The following is a 16,699-nucleotide window of genomic DNA, read 5'->3' on the forward strand; positions in this document are numbered from 1 at the left end:
AGAGGGAGAGGAGAGAGAGTGGGACAGAGAGAGAGAGAGAGAGAGTTGGAGGAAGAGGGAGAGGAGAGAGAGTGGGACAGAGAGAGAGAGAGAGTTGGAGGAAGAGGGAGAGGAGAGAGAGTGGGACAGAGAGAGAGAGAGTTGGAGGAAGAGGGAGAGGAGAGAGAGTGGGACAGAGAGAGAGAGTTGGAGGAAGAGGGAGAGGAGAGAGAGTGGGACAGAGAGAGAGAGAGGAGGAAGAGGGAGAGGAGAGAGAGTGGGACAGAGAGAGAGAGAGTTGGAGGAAGAGGGAGAGGAGAGAGAGTGGGACAGAGAGAGAGAGAGAGTTGGAGGAAGAGGGAGAGGAGAGAGAGTGGGACAGAGAGAGAGAGGAGGAAGGGGAGAGAGGGTCGCTCCTTAAAGGCCGGTCCTCCCAATACCTGCGGCCGCTAGGAGGAGCTGCTCTGAGCAGCCGTTCGGCGGATGTTTGACGGCAGGAGGCGAAGGATGTGAAATACAATTATTTGTGAGTCAGCAGACAAATTCAATCAGCGCGCCGTGGAATGGTTGATGTGATCGGCGGTCGCAGTGTTGCCGCGGAGACCCAGTGCTCGGTTGTCGGTGGCACGAGGCCGGCGTTGAGGTACTGACCGGGCTTCTGTCATATCAAGCTGTTTGATGCCGGCTGCCATTGTGACTGACTATGGGAGTGTTAATGTAAGCAGCAGTAGGCCGAGTGTGGCGGCCGCAGGCCCAAGTAGCGGCCGGTGACTGGCTCTCTCGGCGAGTGCTGACCAAGGGGAACATGCTGAAGTTGGTGCCTCATTAACACGGTACTAAATCGGAATGGGGCAGAAACGGTTCGGTCAGCTTTTCGAGGTAGCAGGAAGCGCTTGTCGAGAATGTGATGCGAAGGGCCCGCACTTGAACTCTGTTAGCTGGGGATAGTTGGTTGAGGTGGAGGGGTGGATAGTTGCTGTGATACGGAATCTGGAGTTTCACTCTGAACAATCCTTTTTCAATAAAATGTCAATATGGGGAGAAAAGTGAGGGAAGAATGTTGATAGCACTTTGCATACTTTTTGTGTGAGTAATGGTACTGTTATTGGTTACGTGGTCACAAATTAAACCAATACCTAATAATATGTCGCCTCATTTTCATGTCCAACTAGGTGATGTCCAACTAGGAGCAACTAAGGAAGGATTTGAGCACCTGTTTTGTCATTTAATTCCTACCTCTTATTTAGCAACATGACCTGAGTCATGTAGGGAGAGAAATTGATCTTCTGGCACCTAGTTTTAATTCCCTATTTTCTGGTAGTCTGTATTTTATTTGGACTTATTGATATTTAGAAATGTAGTAAGATACAGGACCACAAAAATCACTTTGGTCCATCTGGATGAGTTCAGTTTTGTGCTGCAAGTTATTTTTCTGTTGTACAAGTTTAAGATGTTTTTATTGTGGTATTTTACAGTTAATTTCTAGATTTTTGTGTTTGTGAACTGAAGATAATAATTGAGAACAGAAGGTTCATGTAACTACCGGAGAGATTTTTGTTTGTAGAATCAGAATATTACAGTACAGAAACATGCAATTTGGCATGCCTCAATGTTGCAAATATATTTTTTTAAGCTGGACCTCTTGGGTGCTGTTCAAAAGATGAGTTAATTGTAGAAAGTGTATGTTATTGAAAATAATTCCTTAAGTGATATTGGGAAGCTATAATTGGAAAGTGTGAATTGGATTCCACTGCTCTGAGTTGGTAATTCTATTTGCCCCATTTTTTGTGCAGCATTATGTGTTGCTATAATTACCATTACATTTTATTGTTTCAGATGTTTTAACACAACAATCTTGGTTCATGGTTATCCTCAATTATAGTGTATGGTATGAGCCAGAAAAGTGTTGTGGATGTCATCGACAACTGTTTTCTTACTCAACAGGACTGTCGTCGTCCACTTCATCTTGGGCAGTCCCTCGGAGTTGAGGATGTCTTGCTTCCACTAAAACTGATTTCTCAGGTGACTGAAGAGTCCAATGCGGGACCCACAGTCTCTGTCACAGGTGGGACAGACAGTGGTCGAAGGAACGAGTGGGTGGGGTGCTTGGGTTGCCGCATGCTCCTTCCGCTGTCTACGCTTGGCATCAGCTTTCTCTCGCTGATGAGACTCGAGGTGCTCAGTGCTTGCCCGGATGCTCTTCCTCCACTGAGTGGCCTTGGGCTAATGATTCCCAGGTGTCAGTGGGCACTGTATTTTAAAAAAAAAACTGGGTGCCAGACTTTAGGAAGGACTTGAAGGCTTTGGAGAGGGTACAGTTGAGATTTATTGGAATAGTTCCAGGGATGCGGGATTACAGTTACATATATAGACTGGACAAGCTGGAGTTGTTCTCGTTAGAGCAGAGAAGGCTCAGAGGAGATTTGATAGAGTTGTTTAAAATCATTAAGGGTTTAGATAGAGTAAATAAAAAGAAACTGTTTTCAATGGCTGAAGGGTCGATAACCAGAGATTTAAGGTGATTGGCAAAGGAACTGGAGATGACATGAGGAAAACTTTTTACACATGTGTGGTTCGGATTTGGAATGCACTCCCTGATGGGGTGGTGGATACAGATTCAATAGTGGCCTTTAGAAGGGAATTGGATAAATACTTAAAGGAGAAAGAATTGCAGGGAGGTGGGGAAAAAGCCAGGCGTGGGACTAAATGATTTGCTCTTCGAAAGAGTTGGCACAGACTCAATGGGCCGAATGGCCTGGCCTCCTGTGTTGTACTATTCTATAATTCTATAACAGTTTGGCTCAGTAGTCAGAGGTTGTGGATTTATGTCCTACTGCAGGACTTGAGCACATAATTTGGCCAGTAAGGAGGGAGTGTTGCATTGTTGGTGGTTTCATCTTTTGGATGAGACATTGGGCCAGATTTTGCTGGAGTAGAACATTTTGTGGCATGAACTGTTAATTAGACTTGTCTGTGCACGTTTAGGTTTTAAAAAATTTTGCCCATAAAGTTTGTTGAAGGGCAAGCTGATAATAGTGCAGCGAGGGCAACGGGGCATCTGGGACCTGAACACCCGGACAAACATTGTATCATCTTAACCAATGAGATTGAAGGATTGAGAAATACACAGACGAAGGACTGAGAAGCAGGGTGAATTAGTGAGTGAATTCAGTGTCAAATCTGGTACAGAAAGAGAAATAAAGAGAGGGAAAGTAAAGTTGGATTAAGAGAAAAATAAGAAAGAGTCAGAAAGGAAAAGTAAGTCTAAAAATTAACAACTTGACATTTAAAAGAAATCTGAAACAGTTCAAAATTTGAAGGAATGAGACGTCCACATTTATAATTGTTTTCTTTCTGGGCACGAGGTCATTTAACAATTATCAAATTGTTGAAAGGGTTCTTGCGCTAGTAATTACTAAACTTGGCTTTCTATGGGGAGTCGAATGGGCAGTTACTTGCAAATACAGCAGCTTCATGAAAGTCACAGGGAAATTTCACATTTTTGTGACGCTAACGGCGGAGTTTAATTTTTTGCAGATTAGCCAGCAACTAGAGATTTGCAAGTCATGGGTTATCACTACAAATTACAGGCTAATTTACGCATTAACAATGGTGTGCATTCAGACTCTCTTATTTTTACAGCAAAATTTGGCCTATTAAACCTAGGCCTTTGAAGGCCGAGTCCGTGGTCAGGGACAGGAGGGTATGACTACGAGTGAGGCAGGTATGGGGATCCAGAAGGTAGCATTGGAGGAGCCTCAGCCCTTGCACTTGTCCAACAGTTACGAGGTTCTTGCCGTTTGTGTGGATGAGAGCAGAGACTGCAGGGAGGATGAGCAAACGGACCACAGCCCTGTGGGACAGGGGGCCATTCAAGTTAGAGGAGTAAAAAGGAATATAGTAATAAGGGACAGAATAGTTAGGGGGATATATATTGTTCTCTGCAGCTGAGAGTGTGGGTCCTGAAGGCTGTCTTGTCGGGGTTAAGGACATCTCCTCGGGGCTGGAGAGGAACTTGGCGTAGGAGGGGAAGGATCCAATTGTCATGGTCCACGTAGGTACCAATGACATAGGTAGGACTAAGAAAGAAGTTCTGCTGAATTAGTATGAGCAGCTAGGGTCTAAATTTAAAAAGCAGAACCACAAAGGTAATAATCTCTGGATTACTACCTGAGTCACGAGCAAATTGGCATAGAATGATAGAAATTTACAACACGGAAGGAGGCCATTTCGGTCCATCGTGTCCGCGCCGGCCGACTAAGAGCTATCCAGCCTAATCCCACTTTCCAGCTCTTGGTCTGTAGGCCTGTAGGTTACGGCTCTGTGGTGAGGGTTCCTGCCTCTACCACCCTTTCAGGCAGTGGGTTCCAGACCCAACCACCCTCTGGGTGAAGAAATTTCTCCTCCATAACTCCTCTAAACCGTCCCCCATTTAACTCTGTTTTCCCTGCTTGTTGACCCCTCTGCCAAGGGTCCTTCATATCCACTCTATCCAGGCCCCTCATAATTTTATACGCCTCAATCAGGTTCCTCTGTTCCAAAGAAAACAGACCCAGCATCTCCAATCTTTCCTCATAACCAAAATTCTCCAGTCCAGGCAACATTCTTGTCAATCTCCTCTGCACCTTTTCCAGTGCAATCACATCTTTCTTGTACTGTGGTGACCAGAACTGCACACACTACTCCAGCTGTGGCTTAACCAGTGTTTTATACAGTTCAAGCATATAACCTCCTTGTTCTTGTATTCCATTCCTCGACTAATACAGGCAAGTATTCCATGTGCCTGCACTCCAAGGTCCTTTTGTTCATCTACACTTCTCAGTGTTGTACCATTTAATGTATATTCCCTTACCTCCCTGGAAGTACTCTGTAGGTAAAAAAATCAATTTTCTGTTTTTTTTAAAAAAAAGTTAAAATATTGTAAAATACTTTTTCAAAAAGAAAAGATACAATGTCAGCATTTTTCTATGTTGCTAATTTATAAATCTATGTACAAAATTCCTGTTGAGCTGCTACTATTTTTTTTTTGTTTGGTAGTTTTATTGGCGCATTCCTAAATAAGTAGGTTTGTGGACACTGCAATCAATATTAGTGATTAAGAAGCAAATCTCAAAATGCCAAGAAAAGGATACATTTCCAAGTACCTATTGCAATTAACAACTTTTGGAAAATAAATTTGTTTTTTTAATCAAAAGAAATGCATTTCATAAATATCCAGGCAGCTCTCGATTATCTGTACACGGATCTAACGGAGAACCCGCTGCAACGGCACTTATTAAAAACTGTCGCACACATGAAAATCTCGATCACTTCAACTAGCAAGCACACAAATTGAAGCAGGCATGGACCTCTTTCTCACTTTGCAACTGCCACCACACGCATTGAAAGCAGTTCAAGCAGTCGGGTGCACAATTTAAAATGTCTAGTGGAGACACTAAAAGGAAACAAAAGGTATTGTGCATTCAGCAGAAGTTAGAAATTATAAAGAAGTATGAAGCTGGCAGAAATATGCGTAACTTGATGGAGGAATACGAAGTTGGATCATCAACAATTTACAATAGCAACAAGCAAAAGAAAGATCTTGAAAGATTCACCGATGCATCTGAATCTCCCGTGAAGATAATGGCCCGCAAGAATTTGCGAAAGCCAAAGCTTGACAAACTAGACCAGGTGCTTTATGAATGGTTTGCTTTGAAGCGGTCTGAAGGTGTGGCAATTTCAGGGCCAATGATTACAGCAAAGGCCAACGACTTCAAGGCGAGAATGAATCCCGATGAAGAATGCATTTTTTTCAGAGGGGTGGCTTACACGACTTAAGCAGCGCCATGGCATTCGCCAGCTGGATGTGTCAGGCGAGAAAAGATTGGCAGACAATGAGGCCGCACAGAATTATGCAAGAACACTTGCTGGAAATGAAATTGACCGCAGATCAACTGTAAGACACCGATGAGACTGGCTTACTGAGTCAGGTGTTTGCCGACTGCTACGTTGGCTGAAGAAGCCAAGGGGAGAAGGAAGCTACAGACTTTAAGATGAATAAGGACAGGTTAACAATCTTAAATTGTGCTAATGCCTCTGGTGAACACAGACTTCCACTTTTAGTGATTGGCAAATCATGATGACCATGTGCTTTAAAGGGAATTGCTCATTTACCAGTCAGCTATAAGGCTCAAAGAAGTGCGTGGATGGACAAGGACATATTCATGGAATGGTTCTCAACAGAATTCATCCCCCAAGCTCGAGAAAACACGAAGAAAATAGGCAAACCTAATGGGAAGTGTGTCCTGCTTCTGGACAATTGCAGAGCACACCCGAATGAGTCAAAATTAGTGTCCAGTTGTGGCAACATCTTCGCATGCTATCTGCCCCCCAATGTGACCTCGCTCATTCAACCTATGGATCAGGGTGTCATACAAAACGTAATACATATACATATTCCATTTATAGAGTCAACACCAAATAGAATACTCACCGCACAGCAAATTATTAGGGCTACTGATTTACAGCGACAGAAGACAATTTGTACAACTGTTGCCAGTGTTATGAGTAAATAAAGAAGGCTGAAAGCGCATATATCCTGAGCAGAATCTTTCTATTCTCTTTCAGTGAGGAAGATGAAAAGGGTTTACCCGGAAGACTCGCATTTAAAACAAATTTGACAGTCCCCCTATATTAAGATGGCTGAACATGCATATATCCAAAACAGAATTCTCTCTGCATAAATATCGGTGGCTGCAGAGATAGTGGATGCATTGGTTGTGATCTTCCAAAATTCCTCAGATTCTAGAATGATCCCAGGAGAATGGAAGGTATCAAACGAAACCTCGCTATTCAAGAAAGGAGGGAGAGAGAACACAGGGAGCCACAAGCCAGTTAGCCTGACATCAGTCACCGGGAAAATGCTGGAATCCATTATTAATGAAGTGGTAACGGGGCACTTTGAAAATCATAACATTATTAGGCAGAATCAACATGGTTTTACGAAAGGAAAATCATGTTTTGACATTTTATTAGTAATTTTTGAGGATGTAACTAGCAGGGTAGATAAAGAGTAACCAGTGGATGTAGTATATTTGGATTGCAAAAAGGCGTTTGATAAGGTGCCACATGAGGTTGTTATGCAGGATAAGTGCTCATGGGGTTGGGGATAATATAATAGTATGGATTGAGGATTGCAAAACATAGAAACATAGAAAATAGGTGCAGGAGTAGGCCATACGGCCCTTCGAGCCTGCACCACCATTCAATGAGTTCATGGCTGAACATGCAACTTTAGTACCCCATTCCTGCTTTCTCGCCATACCCCTTGATCCCCCCCCATTACAAGGACTACATCTAACTCCTTTTTGAATACATCCAGCAAACTGGCCCCAACAACCCTCCGTGGCAGAGAACTCCACAGGCCCACCACCCTCTGGGTGAAGAAGCCTCTCCCTATCTCGGTCCCAAATGTCCCACCCCCCATCCCCAGACTGTGACCCCTGGTTCTGGACCTCCCCAACATTAATAAGAACAGAAGAACATAAGAATTAGGAACAGGAGTAGGCCATCTAGCCCCTCGAGTCTGCTTCGCCACCCAACAAGATCACGGCTGATCTGGCCGTGGACTCGGCTCCACTTACCCGCCCGCTCCCCATAACCCTTAATTCCCTTATTGGTTAAAAATCTATCTATCTGATTTGAATACATTCAATAAGCTAGCCTCAACTGCTTCCTTGGGCAGAGAATTACACAGATTCATAACCCTTTGGGAGAAGAAATTCCTTCTCAACTTGGTTTTAAATTGGCTTCCCCGAATTTTGAGGGTGTTCCCCCTAGTTCTAGTCTCCCCGACCAGTGGAAACAACCTCTCTGCCTCTATCCTGTCTATCCCCTTCATTATTTGAAATGTTTCTATAAGATCACCCCTCATCCTTCTGAACTCCAACGAGTAAAGACCCAGTCTACTCAATTTATCATCATAAGGTAACCCCCTCATCTCCGTAATCAGCCTAGTGAATCGTCTCTGTACCCCCTCCAAAGCTAGTATATATAAACAGAGAGCAGGTCTAAATGGGACATTTTCAGGTTGGCTGGCTGTAACTCGTGGAGTGCCGCAAGGATCAGTACTTGGGCCTCAGCTATTTACAATCTATATTAATGACTTGGATGAAGTGACTGAGTGCAATGTATCCAAGTTTGTTGAGGATACAAAGCTAGGTGGGAAAGTAAGCTGCACGGAAGACATAAAGAGCCTGCAAAGGGATATACACAAGTTAAGGGAGTAGGCAATAAGGTGGCAGATGGAGTGAAATGTGAAATTATTCACTTTGGTAGGAAGAATAGAAACTAAATATTTTTTAAAGGTGAGAAACTAATAAATGTTGGTTTTCAGAGAGATTTAGGTGCGTTGAAGTCATCATATACATCATAGGCAGTCCCTCGGAATCGAGGACGAGACTTGCTTCCACTCCTGAAGTGAGTTCTTTGGTGGCTGAACAGTCCAATACGAGAGCCACAGTCCCTGTCACAGGTGGGACAGATAGTCGTTGAGGGAAGGGGTGGGTGGGACTGGTTTGCCGCACTCTCTTTCCGCTGCCTGCGCTTGATTTCTGCATGCTCTCGGCAATGCACTTCCTCCACTTAGAGCGGTCTTGGGCCAGGGACTCCCAGGTGCCAGTGGGGATGTCGCACTTTATCAGGGAGGCGTTGAGGATGTCCTTGTAACATTTCCGCTGCCTACCTTTGGCTCGTTTGCCGTGAAGGAGTTCCGAGTAGAGCACTTCCTTTTGGGAGTCTCGTGTCTGGCAGGCAAACTATGGAACTATGTGGCCTGCCCAGCGGAGCTGATCGAGTTTGGTCAGTGCCTCGATGCTGGGGATGTTAGCCTGGACGAGGACGCTAATGATGGTGTGCCTGTCCTCTCGGGATTTGTAGGATCTTGCGGAGACATCGTTGGCGATATTTCTCCAGCGTCTTGAGGTGTATGCTGTACATGGTCCATGTCTCTGAGCCATACAAGAGGGCAGGTATTACTACAGCCCTGTGGACCATGGGTTTGGTGGCAGTTTTGGGGGCCTGGTCTTCAAATGCTCTTTTCCTCAGGCGGCACTGGTGCACTGGAGGCGGTGTTGGATCTTGTTGTCGATGCCTGCTCTTGTTGATAGGAGGCTCCCGAGATATGGGAAGTAGTCCACGGTGTCCAAGGCTGCGCTGTGGATCTTGGTGACTGGGGGGGGCAGTGCTGTGCGGTGAGGACAGGCTGGTGGAGGACCTTTGTCTTATGGATGTTTATCGTAAGGCCCACGCTTTCGTACCCCTCAGTAAATACGTCCACTATGTCCTTGAGTTCAGCCTCTGTATATGCGCAGATGCAGGCGTTGTCCGCATACTGTAGCTCGACGACAGAGGTTGGGGTAGTCTTGGACCTGGCCTGGAGACGGCGCAGGTTGAACATATTCCCACTGGTTCTGTAGTTTAGTTCCACTCCAGCGGGGAGCTTGTTGACTGTGAGGTGGAGCATGGCGGCAAGAAAGATTGAGAAGAGGGTTGGGGCGATGACGCAGCCCTGTTTGACCCCGGTCCGGACGTGGATTGAGTCTGTGATGGATCCGTTGGTAAGGATCACGGCCTGCATGTCGTCGATGAGCAGGCGGAGGATAGTGACGAACTTTTGGGGGCATTCGAAACTGAGGAGTACGCTCCATAGACCCTCGCGGTTGACAGTGTCAAAGGCCTTTGTAAGGTCGAAGGCGGCAATGTATAAGGGCTGGCACTGTTCCCTGCATTTTTCCTGTAGCTGTCGCGCTGCAAAAATCATGTCCATTGTGCCCCATAGGGGACGAAATCCGCACTGTGACTCCGGGAGGAGCTCCTCGGCCACGGGAAGAAGACGGTTGAGGAGGACTCTAGCGACGACTTTTCCAGTGGCTAATAGCAGGGAGATTCCTCTGTAATTGCCGCTGTCAGACTTGTCCCCTTTTTTAAAGATGGTCACGATTACTGCATCTGAGATCCCCCAGCATGCAGATGAGAGAGATGAGGTCGTGTATTTGCGCCAGCAGTGCCTCTCTGCCATACTTCAATGCCTCAGCAGGGATTCCATCCGCTCATATAGCCTTGTTGTTTTTAAGCTGTCTTATGGCTTTTTCTGCCTCGTGCAGTGTTGGGGTCTCATTGAGTTGGTGGCGGGTTGCATGCTGCGGGATGGAGTCGAGAACACTCGAGTCAAAGGTAGTCTCGATTGAGGAGATCTTCGAAGTGCTCCTTCCAGCAGGCCCTGACTGCCTCGGTGTCCTTGATGAGTGTTTCCCCGTTCTTGGCCATCAGTGGGTTGGGGCCTTGGGTGTTTGGTCCGTATGTGGCCTTGACTGCGGTGAAGAATCCTCGCACATCATGGCTGTCAGCCAGCTACTGTATCTCCTGTGCTTTCTCCATCCACCACCTGTTCTTTAGGTCCTGGATTTTTTGTTGGACCTCAGCCTTGAGCTGTCTGTAATGCTGCTTTGCTGCTCCCGCGTTGGGTTGTTGTTTGAGGCTCAGAAATGCCCTGTGCTTGCGATCTATTAGTTCTTGGATTTCCTGATCATTCTCATCAAACCAGTCCTGATGTTTCCTGGTTGGGTAGCCGAGCGTCTCTTTGGAGGCCTGGAGGGCAGATCAAGTGCTGTGGGCATTCTGCGTCTCGGGGTCATCAAGGTACGCCAGGTTAGCTGTGAGGCGCTGCCTGTATAGGGCTCTCTCAGTTGGGTCCTTAAATGCTCCGGAATTGACTTTTTTGCGGCACTGCTTGTGCCCCCTCTGCTTTGGGGCTATGTTGATGTTGATGATGGATCGGATTAGGCGGTGGTCCGTCCAGCAGTAGTCAGCTCCTGTAATGGCACGGGTGATGCGCACATCCTTGTGATCCCTGGCTTAGACGATGATGTAGTCGAGCAGGTGCTAGTGGTTGGAGCGAAGGTGTTGCCACGATGCCTTGTATTTGGCAGAACAAGGTGTTGGTGATGACAAGTTCATGCTCTAGACATTTTGCCTCGAGTAGGGTACCATTGGAGTTGGCTTTTACTACCCCCTCTCTGCCATCACGCCCCCCCCCTCCCCCCCCCGCCAGAAGTCTGTGTCCTTGCCAACCCTGGCGTTGAAATCACCTGAGGAGGATCAGTTTGTCGCCCATGGGGATGGAGGACAGGGATTTTTCAAGATTGGAGTAAAAACCCTCTTCGGCCTCATCAGTTGCATCGAGTGTTGGGGCGTACGCACTGATGACTGTGGTGCACTGGTTCCGGGATAGGGTGAGTCGAAGAGTCATGAGGTGTTCGTTAGCCCTGCAGGGGAAGTCTTTGAGGCGGTCAACCAGCTCGTTTTTGATGGAGAAGCTGACTCCGTGGAGGCGGCGTTCTTCCTCTGCTTTCCCTTTCCAGAAAAAGGTGTAACCTCCACCTTGTTCCTTGAGCTGGCCTTTCCCTGCCCACCGGGTCTCACTTAGGGCGATGATGTTAACATTGAAGCGTTTTAAGTTCCCGGGCACTATGGCGTTCCAGGTCCCGAACTTCATGTTAAAAGGAGTGGAAGATGCCTGTGTGCGAGTTCTTTTAACGTGGGGTGGTTGTTGCACACCGACTACCACATGGGCTAAGCTGAGCGTGGTCTTGATCCAGTGGCAAGGATGTCCAAGACGACTGGAGACCAGGCACTGCTATATGGGCCTAGTTGCCTATGGTGAGATGTTGGCTGCAGGCTCGGCATTGGATAGCGCCCTTGATGGTAGGTGGTCCAAGGCCTTTTTGGGGGCAGGCATTGGGAGGGTCAGTGGCCCACCGGGGTTCAGGGTGGGAGATCAGGGGGGGGGTCACAGCCATGCAACTCGCCACGTGTTGGAGGAGGAGGAGGAGGAGGAGGAGGCCAGGTCACCAGTGGGGAAGGAGAGCTCCAGTCGTCGCTGAAGGAGGATGGGAGGCCAGTCGACGACGTGGGAGAGGGGGACCTGGTCGTTGTTGAGGAGGAGGGCATCTGTCGCCATGGGGAGGTCCAGCCATCGCCGAGGGGGCTCAGACTCTGTCATGGAGGAGAGGCCCATCTGCCGTTGCTGGAGGTGTTCCGATTAGATCACCGCTGGAGGTGGGGGGAAGGGGTGGCATTGTAGTACAAGAGAAAGGAAGCTTACTACAATTGTATAGGGCTTTGGTGAGACCACACCTGGAATACTATGCACAGGTTAGAAACATAAAAAGATAGAAATCTACAACACAGAAGGAGGCCATTTCGGCCCATCGTGTCTGCGCCGGCCGTCAAAGAGCCGCACGGCCCTTGGTCAGCAGCCCTGAAGGTTACATATAAACCTATGAATAATGGTAGAAAGGTAGAGAGCACCCAGGCCAATTAGTCCACCCCACACAACTGCGACACCCATTGCACTGAAACATTCAACACTCCACCCCAGCCGGAGCCATGTTATCTCCTGGGAGAGCTAAAAAAACAGATTAAAAACCCAGGCCAATTGGGGGAAAAAATCTGGGTGTTTGGCAATTGGGAGGGATTCTGACGGGACGGGCGGATTGGATACGGGGGGACTGTTTCCGGTGTTGGGTGGGTCCGGAGCCGGGTGGGGGGGGCACGCTCTTGGGATGGGGGGTGGGCTGTTCGGGGCTGGGATTGGGAGCGACTTCTTCACTCGGGGAGTTGTTGGCCTGTGGGGTTCCCTGCCGCGGAGAGTTGTTGATGCCAGTTCATTGGATGTGTTCGGGAGGGAGTTGGATGTGGTCCTTGCGGCTGGGGGGGTCGGGGGGGTGTGGAGGGGGCGTGGGGGGGAGGTGCTGGGGTGGGTGATCAGCCATGATCTTGTTGAATGGTGGTGCAGGCTCGAAGGGCCAAATGGCCTACTCCTGCACCTATTTTCTATGTTTCTATTCAATGTGTCCTCATGGCTAAGATTCTCCATTCCAGGCAGCATCCTAGTAAATTTCCTCTGCACCCTCTCTAGTGCAATCACGTCCTTCCTATAATACGGTGACCAGAACTGCACGTAGTATTCCACCTGTGGCTTAACCAGAGTATTATACAATTTAAGCATAACCTCCCTGCTCTTGTATTCTATGCCTCGGCCAATAAAAGCAAGCATTCCGTTTGCCGCCTTAACCACCTTATCCACCTGGCCGCCTACTTTCAGGATCTGTGGACAAGCACTCCAAGGTCCCTTTGTTCATCTACACTATTAAGTGGCCTACCGTTTAATGTGTATACCCTTTCCTTATTATCCCTCCCAAAGTGCATTACCTCACACTTCTCCAAATTAAATTCCATTTGCTACTGCTCTGCCCACCTAACCAGTAGATTGATATCCTCCTGCAGTCCATGACTTTCCTCTTCATTATCAACCACACTACCAATTTTAGTATCATCTGCAAACTTCTTAATCATACTCACTGTATTCAAATCTAAATCATTGATATATATCACAAAAAGCAAGGGACCCAGTACTGAGCCCTGTGGAACCCCACTTGAAATATCCTTCTAGTCACAAAAACACCCATCAACCATTACCCTTTACTTCCTACCTCGAAGCCAATTTTAGATCCAACTAGCCACTTTGTCCTGGATCCCATGGGCGTTAACATTTGTGACCAGTTTACCACGTTGAACCTTATCAAAAGCTTTGCTAAAGTCCATATACACTACATCGTACACACTACCCTCATCGACCCTCCTGGTTACCTCCTCAAAAAGTACAATCAGGTTAGTCAAACATGATCTTGCCTTAACAAATCCATGCTGACTCTCCCCAATTAATCCTTGCCTTTCCAAATGTAAATTTATCTTGTCTTTCAGGATTTTTCCCAATAATTTTCCCACCACTGAGGTTAGGCTGACAGGCCTGTAATTACTCGGCCTATCCCTTTCTCCCTCCTTAAACAAGGGTACCACATTAGCAGTCCTCCAATCCTCTGGCACCATGCCCAAATCCAAAGAGGACTGGAAAATGATGGTCAAGGCCTCTCTTACTTTGCTCAACAGCCTGGGATGCATTTCATCCGGACTTGGGGAGTTATCTACTTTCACAGCTGGTAAACGCCTTAATGCCTCTTCTCTCTGTTTATCTCATCGAATATTTCACACTCCTCTTCCCCCAGTGCAAAGTCTGCATCGCACCTCTCATTTGTGAAAACACATGCAAAGTATTCATTAAGAATCCTACCCACATCTTCTGCCTCCACACACAGATTTCTGGTGTCCAACAGGCCCCACTCTTTCTCTGGTTATCCTCTTGCTCTTAATGTATTTATAAAACATCTTTAGGTTTCCCCTGATTTTACTTGCCAACATTCCTTCATGCTCTCTCGTTGCTTTCCTGATAGCTTGTTTAATTGCACCCTGCAGTGTTGAGTTCTCGGTATCTGTTATAAGCTTCCCTTTTTTTTCTTTATCTTGCCCTGTGTGTTCCTAGACATCCAGGGGGCTCTAGATTTGTTCGCCCCACCCTTTTTTTTTTAAAGGGAACGTACTTGCTCTGTACCCTCAGGATCTCCTCCTTGAATGCCTCCCACTTACCATCAAGTAGCTGTTTCCAGTCCACTTTGGCCAAATCCCATCTCAGCTGAGCAAAATTGGCTTTACCCCAATTGAGAACTCTTATTCCTGGTCCACCTCTATCGTTTTCCATAACTACCCTAAATCTTACAGAATTATGATCACTAGCACCAAAATGCTCTCCCACTGATACCCCTTCCACCTGCCCCTCTTCATTCCCCAAAACCAAATCCAGAGCCGTCCCCACCCTTGTTGGGCTTGTTACATACTTGGCTCAAGAAGTTCTCCTGAATGCATTTTACGAATTCCGCACCCTCTGTACCATTCACACTACCCTCAATTTTGTCCACTAGAGATTTCTGGCGTAGTTGCCAGAGGTGTGGCAGTTTTTCACGCTTGGAAGTGCGCCAAAAATCCTCGGGCCGATTTTGGCCACTGTCCCGGGCCTTCTAGCTGCTGGTGTGGCAACTGGGTTTGTGGGCGGAGCCAGCGTCCTGCGTTGGAAACAGTGCCGGGACACTGGACATGCGCAGTAGGATCGGGATTGCCGTGATTGCGCATGCGCAGTAGAATCGGCCGCCGCCTTCAGCCTCCGGTCAGCCTCAGAAACATAGAAAATAGGTGCAGTAGGCCATTCGGCCCTTCGAGCCTGCACCGCCATTCAATGAGTTCATGGCTGAACATGCAACTTCAGTACCCCATTCCTGCTTTCTTGCCATACCCCTTGATTCCCGTTCAGTCCCTCCACCCCCTCCCTCCTCTTTACCCCCCCCCCCCCCCACCCCCACTTCCCCCCCCCCCCACTCTCCATCCGACACTCTGCAGGCCCGCTGCCGCGTTCATAGCATGTAAAAGTGTAACGATAGGATTTTACAGTTGTCACTGTGACAGAGTCTGTGTGGTCTCTGCTTTTGTTACTCTATGAAGTGTGTTTACTGGCAGCACATTTTTAGGGATTATTTTGTTCTAATGTTTCATAAAGCCTGCAAATAATAATTAGTACAATTGGCAAGGCACTTTAAACATAAAACTCTAAAAATATACAAAATAACCACAAAGTGCATTGTATGGGGGGGGGAGGGTGAATGAGGTTTTAAATGAGCAATCGGCAAGTTCCATTGTTTGAAATGTACTGGTGCATACAGATATCTTGCCAGCAACATCTTGAAATGGATGAGTCTGGACTTCAAACATAAATTAATGGGATACAGAGCTGATAAACGACACATTAAGGCAGTGTACAGGCTAGGTAAGCTCTGCAGTGAAAATTTACTTAAATTAAGTTACACTTTATAATGACAGTGACGTATTTCACATGGAGATGGATCTGCATTACGGCTTGTGTTCAAATCCCTCCATAACCTCATCCCTCCCTATTTTTGTAACTTTCTCCAGCCCTACAACCCTCCGACATATGTGCGCTCTTCCAATTCTGGCCTACTTAACATCCCCAATTTTCATTGCATCACATTGACAGCTGTGCCTTCAGCTGCCAAGGCCCTAAGCTCTGTAGTTCCCTCCCTAAACCTCTATGCCTTCCCCCTTGTTCAGCCCCCCCCCCCCCCCCCCTCACTGTCCGATACACTGACAGAGAGAGACACTGATAGCAACATGGAGAGGCTGACAGAAACACCTTCCCATCACATAGTAGGAATTCTATTTTTTATTATTGATTGGTTGCTTATTAGTTTGATCTTGGTGCTTTAGATGCAGGGTTCCTATTTTTTTATTTGATAATTAATTGCTTATTACTTTTTGTGCTTTGTTTAGTGCTTTAAATGTACTTGTGCTTCTTTAATGTTGTTGTGAAGGTGTTTAGTGCTTTGGAAAATCCTCTAACTTCCATTTCCCCCCACATTGATGTTGATGTGTCTGCCTCAGCCGGGAGCCTACACTTGCTTATTTATAAAAAGCGAAACAAATGTCCTCACTCAACAGATATAAGGCAAAATATCATCGCAAGAGGTTTTAGGCCATTTTAAGTGATGTGTTTAATGCTTTAGTCCTTTGTGTTTAATGCTTCCCACCCCCTCCCCCATCTCTGGCTGTGCCTGCACTGAACTTAACTTAGGTAAGGTTTTTCAGAACATACAAAAGTGGACACTTACTCCAAACTAACTTAGAATGGAGTAGGTTTTCACTGCCCAAACTTGCAAAACTGGTCTAAGTGATTGGACACACCCCCATTTGAAAAAAAAACTGAACTAAAACGAAACTA

The 16,699-nt window shown here is 46.8% G+C and overlaps 1 protein-coding gene across 3 annotated transcripts in view; it reads left to right on the forward strand.

The window, feature by feature from the left end:
• Nucleotides 1-452: 452 nt before the first annotated feature.
• The window catches only part of gtf2e2 (general transcription factor IIE, polypeptide 2, beta), a 244,217-nt gene continuing 227,970 nt past the window's right edge, over nucleotides 453-16,699 (forward strand). For 2 of the 3 annotated variants that reach the window (XM_070865079.1, XM_070865073.1), the window contains exon 1: nucleotides 453-622. The gene's annotated coding sequence lies outside the window, so the exon portion shown is untranslated. The remainder of the gene's footprint in view (nucleotides 623-16,699) is intronic. The other variant, XM_070865064.1, reaches the window with a different exon arrangement.

The sequence above is a fragment of the Pristiophorus japonicus genome, chromosome 2 (genome assembly GCF_044704955.1).
Source record: "Pristiophorus japonicus isolate sPriJap1 chromosome 2, sPriJap1.hap1, whole genome shotgun sequence".
In the NCBI taxonomy this organism is placed as follows: Eukaryota; Metazoa; Chordata; class Chondrichthyes; family Pristiophoridae; genus Pristiophorus; species Pristiophorus japonicus.